The sequence below is a fragment of the Otolemur garnettii genome, unplaced genomic scaffold (assembly GCF_000181295.1).
Source record: "Otolemur garnettii isolate 467f Iridium unplaced genomic scaffold, OtoGar3 scaffold00119, whole genome shotgun sequence".
NCBI lineage: Eukaryota > Metazoa > Chordata > Mammalia > Primates > Galagidae > Otolemur > Otolemur garnettii.
The window spans coordinates 5,425,393-5,434,244 of record NW_003852514.1 but is presented as its reverse complement, the minus strand read 5'-3'; positions in this window follow the sequence as shown (position 1 = coordinate 5,434,244).

The following is an 8,852-nucleotide window of genomic DNA, read 5'->3' as shown; positions in this document are numbered from 1 at the left end:
GCTAAGGTAGGAGAATCACTTGAGCCTAAGAGTTTGAGGTTGCACCAAGCAATGATCATGTCAATGCACTCTAGCCCAGGTGACAGAGTGAGACCTTTGTTGGGTCCGAGAAAGCCTCCCAAATTAACCCCAACCGACAAGCTGGAGACTCGCTCCGATGTAAAGGGCATAAGATGAGATTTATTACAGACCCGGGAAGCCCGGGGGCCCCGGGCCTGGACTCTCCTGGCATGCAAGCCGAGGACGAGCCCCGAACTCAGGGTGAAGGCAGTTTTTATGGGGTACAGAAAGCAAGAGGGGTAGGGTCAGATACAAGTACACTTTTCATTGGTGGTTGGTGATTTCATTAGTAAAGGTGAATTTGGATTGGTACAGGTAAGGGGTGGAGGGTCCCTTAACCGGGGGCTAGAGTTGGTGCAACCTGGTTACCTGTATTTCAAGGTAATAGAAACTTATCTGTTGCCCAGGGTGGTACTATTTGGTTGAGGAACTATGAAAGGAATGAGAAAGGTTGCAGGGTGGGCCCTGCGGGTGTGGTTTAAGCAACTAGGAATGGAATGGGGAGGGTTATAAGGTGGGCCCTGCAGGCCAGGGCCCAGGAACAGTAACTTATGTGGAAACAGCAAAATGGAGCTGATCTGGTCCTCACAACCTTGTCTCAAAAAAGAAAATAAGAAAAATAACCCAACCAGAGCAGTGGCTCAAGCCTATAAACATAGCACACTGAGAGTCCAAGGCAGGTAGATAACCTGAGCTCCAGATTTGGAAACCAGCCTGAGCAAGAGTGAGACCCTGGGGCAGCACCTGTGGCTCAGTGAGTAGGGCACCAGCCCATGTACCAAAGGTGGCAGGTTCGAACCCAGCCCAGGCCAGCTAAACAACAATGACAACTGCAACAACCACAACAAAAAAAATAGCTGGGTGTTTTGGCAGGTGCCTGTAGTCCCAGCTTCTCAGGGGGCTGAGGTAAGAGAATCACCTAAGCCTAAGAGCTGGATGTTGCTGTGAGCTGTGACACCATGGCACTATACCGAGGGTGACACAGTGAGACTGTCTCTAAAAAAAAAAAGAGTGAGACTCTGCTTCTACTACAAAAAAAAAAAAAAAGAGAGAGAGAAAGAAAGAAAGAAAAAGAAAAGAATAGCCTGGCATTATGGCAGGCAGCTGTAGTCCCAGTTACTCAGGAGGCTGAGGCAAGAGGATCTCCTGAGCTCAAGAGTTTGAGGTTGCTGTGAGCTAGGATGCCACAGCACTCTACCCAGGGAACAAACTCTGGTTCGAAAAATATTATAAAATAAATAATTAAAATAAATAGAAAAATAACCCAATAAAATCTGGGCAAAGGGCTGGGTACAGTAGCTCACGCCTATAATCGAAGTGTTTTGGGAGGCTGAAGCAGGAAGAACATTTGAGATGAGGAGTTTGAGATAGTTTGAGACCATCTGCACATCAGAGTGAGACCCAGTCTCTGCAAAAATAAGAAAAATTAGCCAGGGTAGTGGGATATACCTATAGTCCTACCTACTTAGGAGGCTGAGGTGTTCAAGGTTACAGTGAGCTATGTACCACTACATTCTATCCTGGCAACAGAGTAAGAATCTGTCTCCAGAAAAAGAAAAAATATATAGATAGATAATAAGCACTTGAAGAGATGCTCAACATTATTAGTCATCAGAAAAATGCAAATCAAAACCACATGAGATGGCTCGGCACCTATAGCACAGTGGTTACAGCACCAGCCACATATACTGAGGCTAGGGGGTTTGAACCTGGCCCAGACCAGTTAAACAATGACAACAGCAACAACAACAACAAAATAGCCAGGCATTGTGGTGGGCACCTGTAGTCCCAGCTACCTAGGAGGCAAAGGCAAAAGAATCGCTTAAGCCCAAGAGTTTGAGGTTGCTATGAGCTGTGACGCTACAGCACTCTACTGAGGGGGACATAGTGACACCTTGTCTCAAAAAAAAAACAAGAAAACCACACATGATGTAGCTGCCCATATAGCCTATGGCTAGGAGGAGTGAGAGTTATATGAAATACCTGTATAGCTCAATAATGGAACACCTTGGTGAAAAGGGCATGGAGAGGGATTTAGCTCTCCTAACAAGCATGAGAGAGCTCACAAGATGACAGCATTGGTGAATTGGCAGTCTCTACACCTGTGGTGTTGAGAGACACAGATCGGGCTTATATAAGGCTGGAGGAGCAGGCAGTCGGAAGCATGCGTATTCTATCACGGACCTGCTTACTCTGACTTCTCTCCTGCCTGCAGAACGCCAGCATGGCATCTCTCTGCTGAAGATCACTAAGCTCAACTAAAGACTAAGGCCTATCTTTCTAAGAGGACTGCTTTACTCTCTCTAAGACACACTCTCTCTCTCTCCTGCTAAAGTAGATAGCCCTCAGGCACCTAAGAGAAATTGTTCCTGAGCAAGGTAGCTTAGCGGTCCGTGTCCGGAACCTAGTTAAGCTGGGCCCGAGACCTGGCCAGTCCCAGGCCCTGATAAATGGTAGCAGCGGTGGGCTATGACAACATGAGATAACACTTCAAAGCCACTAGGATGACTAGAATAAAAAGTCAGATAACAAGTGTTAGTAAGGTTATGGAGAAATTAAACCATAATACAATGAATGTAAATTGGTGCAACCCTCAAATGACTGGCAGTTCCACAAAGTACTGAACGCAGAATTACCATATAACTCAGCATCTGCACTCCTACATATATACCCAAGAGAAATAAAAGGATATGTCCAAGCAGAAACTCGTATATGAATATATAGATATAGATATAGATATCAGCATTATTTCTGAAAGCCAAAAAGTGGGAACAACCCAATGTCCATCAATGAACAAATTGATAAAATGTGATGTATCCACATACAATAGAATTTTTTTTTTGCAGTTTTTGGCCAGGGCTGGATATGAACCTGCCAACTCCGGTATATGGGGCTGGCACCCTACTCCTTGAGCCACAGACGCCACCCCCACACAGTGGAATTTTATTTGGCCATAACAAAGGATCGAAGTACTGATATATGCTGCAATATGGATGAACCTTGAAAGGAAAAGAAGCCAGTCACAAAAGACCACAAATATAAGATTCTATCCATACAAAAGTCCAGTATAGGAAATCCATAGAGAAAGAAAGTAGACTAGTGATTCCTTAGGGCTGGCAGAGGGGAGGGTTTTATGTAAAGGCTCTGTGCCATGAAATTGCCTCATTTCAGATGTCAGCTGCAAGTCTCAAGGACTGCTCACAATTTTAACTGAGAGGCTAAAAATTCAGGGGTTCCCAGAGCCCCTCAGCTTCAATAGTTTGCTAGCATGACCCACAGAACTCACTAAAAGCACTATACTTATGGTTATACTCTTATGATAAAGGATATGACTCATGAACAGTCAAATGGAAGACAAGGCTTGGAGGTGAGGGGGCGCAGGACTTCCATGCCCTTTTCTAACGTAACATTGGTGCATTGACCTTCCAAGACATCATGTCTTCACCTGAAAGTTCCACTGAGCTTTTGCATCCAGAGTATTTATGTGCTTTTATTACATAGACAAGGTTGATTTGTTCATTTGCAGTGTGATTGAACTCAATCTCCAGCCTCTTCCTGTCCTTACCCAAAGGTTGGGCTGACCCCAAATTCCACCCCTCTGACAATGATTGATCTTTTGGGTTATGACCCATATCCTGAAAATATATAGGGGCCCATTATGATTCACCTCATTAGCATAATAAAGACACTTTCCACTTAGGAAATTTGGGTGTTATTGAAGCTTCATGCCAGGAATTGGGGGCACAACTGAGTAAAAGGAACCAAGCTAAACAAGCCTAGTGGAAGGTTTTATTCATGTTTATCTGGCTGTTTACTGTTTTCTGTAGTTGTAGGTGTTAGAGGCTAAAATTTCTTCTTGTGTGCTTGTTTTTGTCTCCTTGTTGTTTTGAAGTTTCCCTGGAGACTCCTTAATAAGGCTTGATAAACGCGGTTCTTTCCATTATAACTACTTTTTATTATACCTGATACCTGTTGATGTGGATATGGAAGGAGGGGAAGTACTCCACAGTACTGAGATGAGGTCTCAGTATTTTAGTAAGCCTGTGCCTCCAGTCTGTTTGCTTGGCAAGTACTTCTCTGGCTTTTTTCCTCTACTGCCCCCACTCCAGAGAGACAGGAAGGCTAGGGGCAAGAGTTAAATATTTTTCATATTTTTCTTTCCCCAAGTCAGTTAGGCTTTGATAAAACCCCAGTTGGTTAAGCTCTAGTAGAACAGTTTTCCTTGTGGGCAGTTTATGTCAAGAACAGAATGCTCTGGTATACAGTAGAACCTCCATAGTTGGCCATTGCTCAGCATTGACTACCTCCTTAAATTGACCTAATTTTCATACACCAGACATGCACCACATGTACAGATCAATACAGTAGGCCTATTTCCCTATGTTGACCACCTCTAAATGTTGACCAGTTTGTTATAGTACCATGGGTGGTTAATTTACAGAGGTCCTGGTTGTATTTCTTTTTCTTTGAGACAGAGTCTATGTTGCCCTTGGTAGAGTGCTGTGGCATCACAACTCATAGCAACCTCAAACTCTTGGGCTTAAGTGATTCTCTTTCCTCAGCCTCCCAAGTAGCTGGGACAATAGGTGCCCACCACAATGCCCAGCTATTTTTTGTTGCAGTTGTCATTGTTGTTTAGCTGGCCTGGGCCAGGTTCAAACCTGCCAGCCTTATATGTGGCCGTCGCCGTAACAACTGTGCTATGGGCACCAAGCCAACTCCTACTGTATTTCAAAATAGCCATTTCCCCACCATGCTGCAAACTTGTAGGGGATTTTTCTCACATCACTGTGACAACCTGGTGGAACAACCGGAGGTAAAAGTCACAAAAGTATAGAGGTCTCCCTGAGGCTTCTCTGGAGTTTTTTTTTTTGTTATTAAGTCATATACACATAGATCATGAATACATTTATACATATGTGGGGTACAATGTGTTGATACAATCTGACATGCTTACATCAAACCAATCAACATAGCTTTCACCTCATTTACTTGATTATTGTATTAAGACATTTATGTTCTACACTTGACAGATTAGACTTGTATCCTTGCAATATGCTCCATATGTGTGGTTTCACCTTTTACCCTCCCTCTATCAAAATTGTCCATGTTGATGTAAACTGAAAATAAATCTTAGGCCCCTTGCCAACAGGATGGACCCTCTATTGGCAAATGGTACCCCCAGAAAAACCTTGAAACTGAATTCTTAGCCTTGAAGGGAAGGGTGATTGGACATGCCTTAACCTCCTTCCTTTTGGAGTTTAGCTATAATTGACCAGTATTAATGTTAAAACAGATATCATAAGACTGACAGAAAAGACTCTTGTGGATAATAAGATACTATTTTTTTTTCTTTTTTGAGACAGAGTCTCACTTTGCCACCCTTGGTAGGGTGTCATGGCATCATAGCTCACACTAACCTCAAACTCATGGGGTCAACCAGGCACCCACCACAGCACCCAGCTATTTTTAGAGACAAGGTCTCAGTCTTGCTCAGGCTGGTCTCGAACTCCTGAGCTCAAGCAATCCACCTGCCTCAGCCTCCCAGAGTGCTAGGATTATAGGCGTGAGCCAACTGCCCAACAAGATACTAAATTATTAATCGAACTTAAGGCCATGCGAGACAAGTTAAATCACACCTATTTGCTTAACAGATGACTTGAATCTATGTATCATGGTTTGTCTCTGATTAACAGACTTCCATATCTTAAACCAGGGGTCCTCAAACTTTTTAAACAGGGGGCCAGTTCACTGTCCCTCAGACCATTGGAGGGCCGGACTGTGGGCCCTGGGATGGGTCGGCTGCTAAGCAGGACAGGCAGCAACGTCAAAAATACCTGGTAGGCTGGATAAATGTCCTAGGCAGGCTACAAGTGGCCCACGGGCCATAGTTTGAGGATGCCTTTCCAAGCCTTTAGACAAGGTTTTGTTTCTTTAACCAACCACAAATCACAGAATCTCTGAACCCACCTATAAGCTGTATGAAAAGTGTAAATGATGGTGCCCAGAGACAAGGCCTCAGCAGAGATGCTCAGGCCAGGTTTACTGAAAAGGAAGATTACTAGCCTGGGCAGTGCCATGAGGGCCTGGAACTGGCCAGGTCTCAGGCCCAGCTTAACTAGGTTCTGGACACGGACCACTAAGCTACCTTGCTCAGGAACAACTTCTCTTAGGTGCCTGAGGGCTTTCTACTTTAGCAGGAGAGAGAGAGAGAGACAGAGAGACAGTCTTAGAGTAAAGCAGTCTTAGAATACATAGATCTTAGTCTTTAGTAGAGCTTGATGATCTTCAGCAGAGAGATGCTATGCTGGTGTTCTGCAGGCAGGAGAGGAGACAGAGTCAAGAGTACGTGGGTCCGTGATAGAATGTGCACGATCCCAACTGCCTTCTCCTCCAACCCAGTATAAGTCTGATCTGTGCCTCTCAACACCACAGGTGTAGAGACTGCCAATTCACCAATGCTCTCATCTTGTGAGCACTCATGCTTGTTAGGAGAGCTAAATCCCTCTCCATGCCCTTTTCACCAGGGTGTTCCATTACTGAGCTATACAGATATTTCTTTCTTTATTTCTTTCTTTTTTGTAGTTTTTGGCCGGGGCTGGGTTTGAACCCATTACTTCCTGTATATGGGGCCGGTGCCCTACTCCTTTGAGCCACAGGCGCTGCCCTATACAAGGTATTTCTTATAACTCCCACTCCTCCTAGCCATAGGCTATAGGGGCCACTACATAGTGCAAAGGTGGCTTCTGCACCCAGGGGAAGTTAGAGACCCCTTTTATATGGAGCTGTAGAGGGTGGGCAAATTCCACAGCTTGCCTGGACACTTAAGAGTCCTTTGGCTTGAACTTCTGGAGGTGGGACTCTGGAAGTGGGATTAAGACAGATCTTTTGTGTCTTTGGCTTGGGAGGAGTGGGGGAGAGGAAAAGGTTTATGTGTGGCTATGTTAGGTATCCCCCAACACTGTAAGCCTCTGCTTAGAGATGTTCTACCTTTTCCAGTCAAACCAATGTATACTTTCCATATACTGCTTGATGATTTTACTTGCAGTTCGTATCTCCTGAAAAGGCACCAAACCAAACTGAAACCTAACTACCTCAGGATCACTTACTCAAGGCTTCTTGGGTATGGCTCCCTGGGCCAGTGGTCACACATATTCAGCTCAATACAAACCTCTTTGATAGAGTCAAATGTAGAAACCCACCCAAATGGAGCAACCCCCACCCTTCCCATGGTCCCGGGGGGAGGGGGGACCACCCTGGAAAGGGCATATGCCAACCCCCACCCTTCTAACCTTGAAAACTCCCATGCACTGTTACCCACGTGGTGCTGACTTCTTTCTCAAACTCAGCTTGCCCTCACTAGAGTGGAAATAAAAGCCAATGTTGCCCACACAGAACCTGGCTTCCATTTTCCTTTCCTTTCATGTCTCGGAATGGTTGTTTTGGTTTTTTTTGAGACAGAGTCTCAAGCTGTTGCCCTGGGTAGAGTGCTGTGGAATCATAGCTCACAACAACCCCCAACTCTTGGGCACAAGAGATCCTCTTGCCTCAATTTTTCTATTTTTAGTAGAGACAGAGGTCTTGCTTTTGCTCAGGCTGGTCTCAAACCCATAAGCACAACCTATCAACCCTCCTCGGCCTCCTAGAGTGCTAGCATTATAGGCATGAGCCACCATCCCTGGCTCGGAATGATTTTTATTTCGGTCTTGACCTCTCACTCTTTAACTGTTTTTTTGCAGAGGTTGGGTTTTTTCTGTTAGCATTGAGCTTACAGCAATTTTTCAATTATAGTTTAAGTTTGTCTAACCCAGTACTACTAGCTCTAGCTGGGGGCTTCTGCTCTAGTACACTGTCATTCTCTGTGTCTTCCTGCCTGTCTCTGGTTTTAGGGACAGAAGTTTGCTCAGACCTCAATTCTCTGATAGATCTAAGAAAAGTTGCTGATTTTTTAGTCTGTTCAGCTTTTTTCTTTTTTTTTTTTTTTGGCCGGGGTTGGGTTTGAACCCTCCACCTCCGGCAGATGAAGCCAGTCCCCTATCCTTTTGAGCCACATGCACTGCTCATAGCTTTTTTCTTATTGTGAGGTCAGTGGTGATTTCCAGTCTCCTTGTATGCTGACAGAGAAACAGGACGTTAAAGCTGCTATTTAAAGAAAATAATTCAGTGTTATTAAATTAATCTGATGGGATTAATTTAATTTTTAATTAATTTTTGTCATAAAAATATTAGTAATTGAGGAGTAATGTGAGGGAAGATGGTGGAACAGGAAGCACTAGGAATCTGTCTCCCCACCTAGACAACAATTCTAATGCTCTGTGTTTTCTTAGATTCTGTATTTGTCTACTTGGGGCATCTATTCATCATGATGCCAACTATATTAGCTGTATTTCTTTAGTTTTTAATGTCCTGGCACTGGCAATGTCACAACCTAGAGAGAGACTTCCCCTCCAGGGCTAGCCAATTCTTAGTGATAGCAAAGGATCTGGGGGGCCAGGAGTGCATCTTTTATATGCAAACTGATTAGGTATGAAAAAAGCTTAGTAGGTGCTGCAGCAGGATGAGAAAAGAATTTCTCTAGGCCAAAATTGGGAAATGGGCCAGGTGGCTCACACCTGTAATCCTAGCACTCTGGGAGGCTGAGGCAGGTGAACTGCTTGAGCTCACCAGTTGAAAACCAGCCTGAGCAAAAAGCAAGACCCATCTCTAAAAAATAGCCAGGCATTGTGGCGGGTGCCTGTAGTCCTAGCTACTCAAGAGGCTGAGGCAAGAGGATCGCTTGAGTCCAAGAGTTT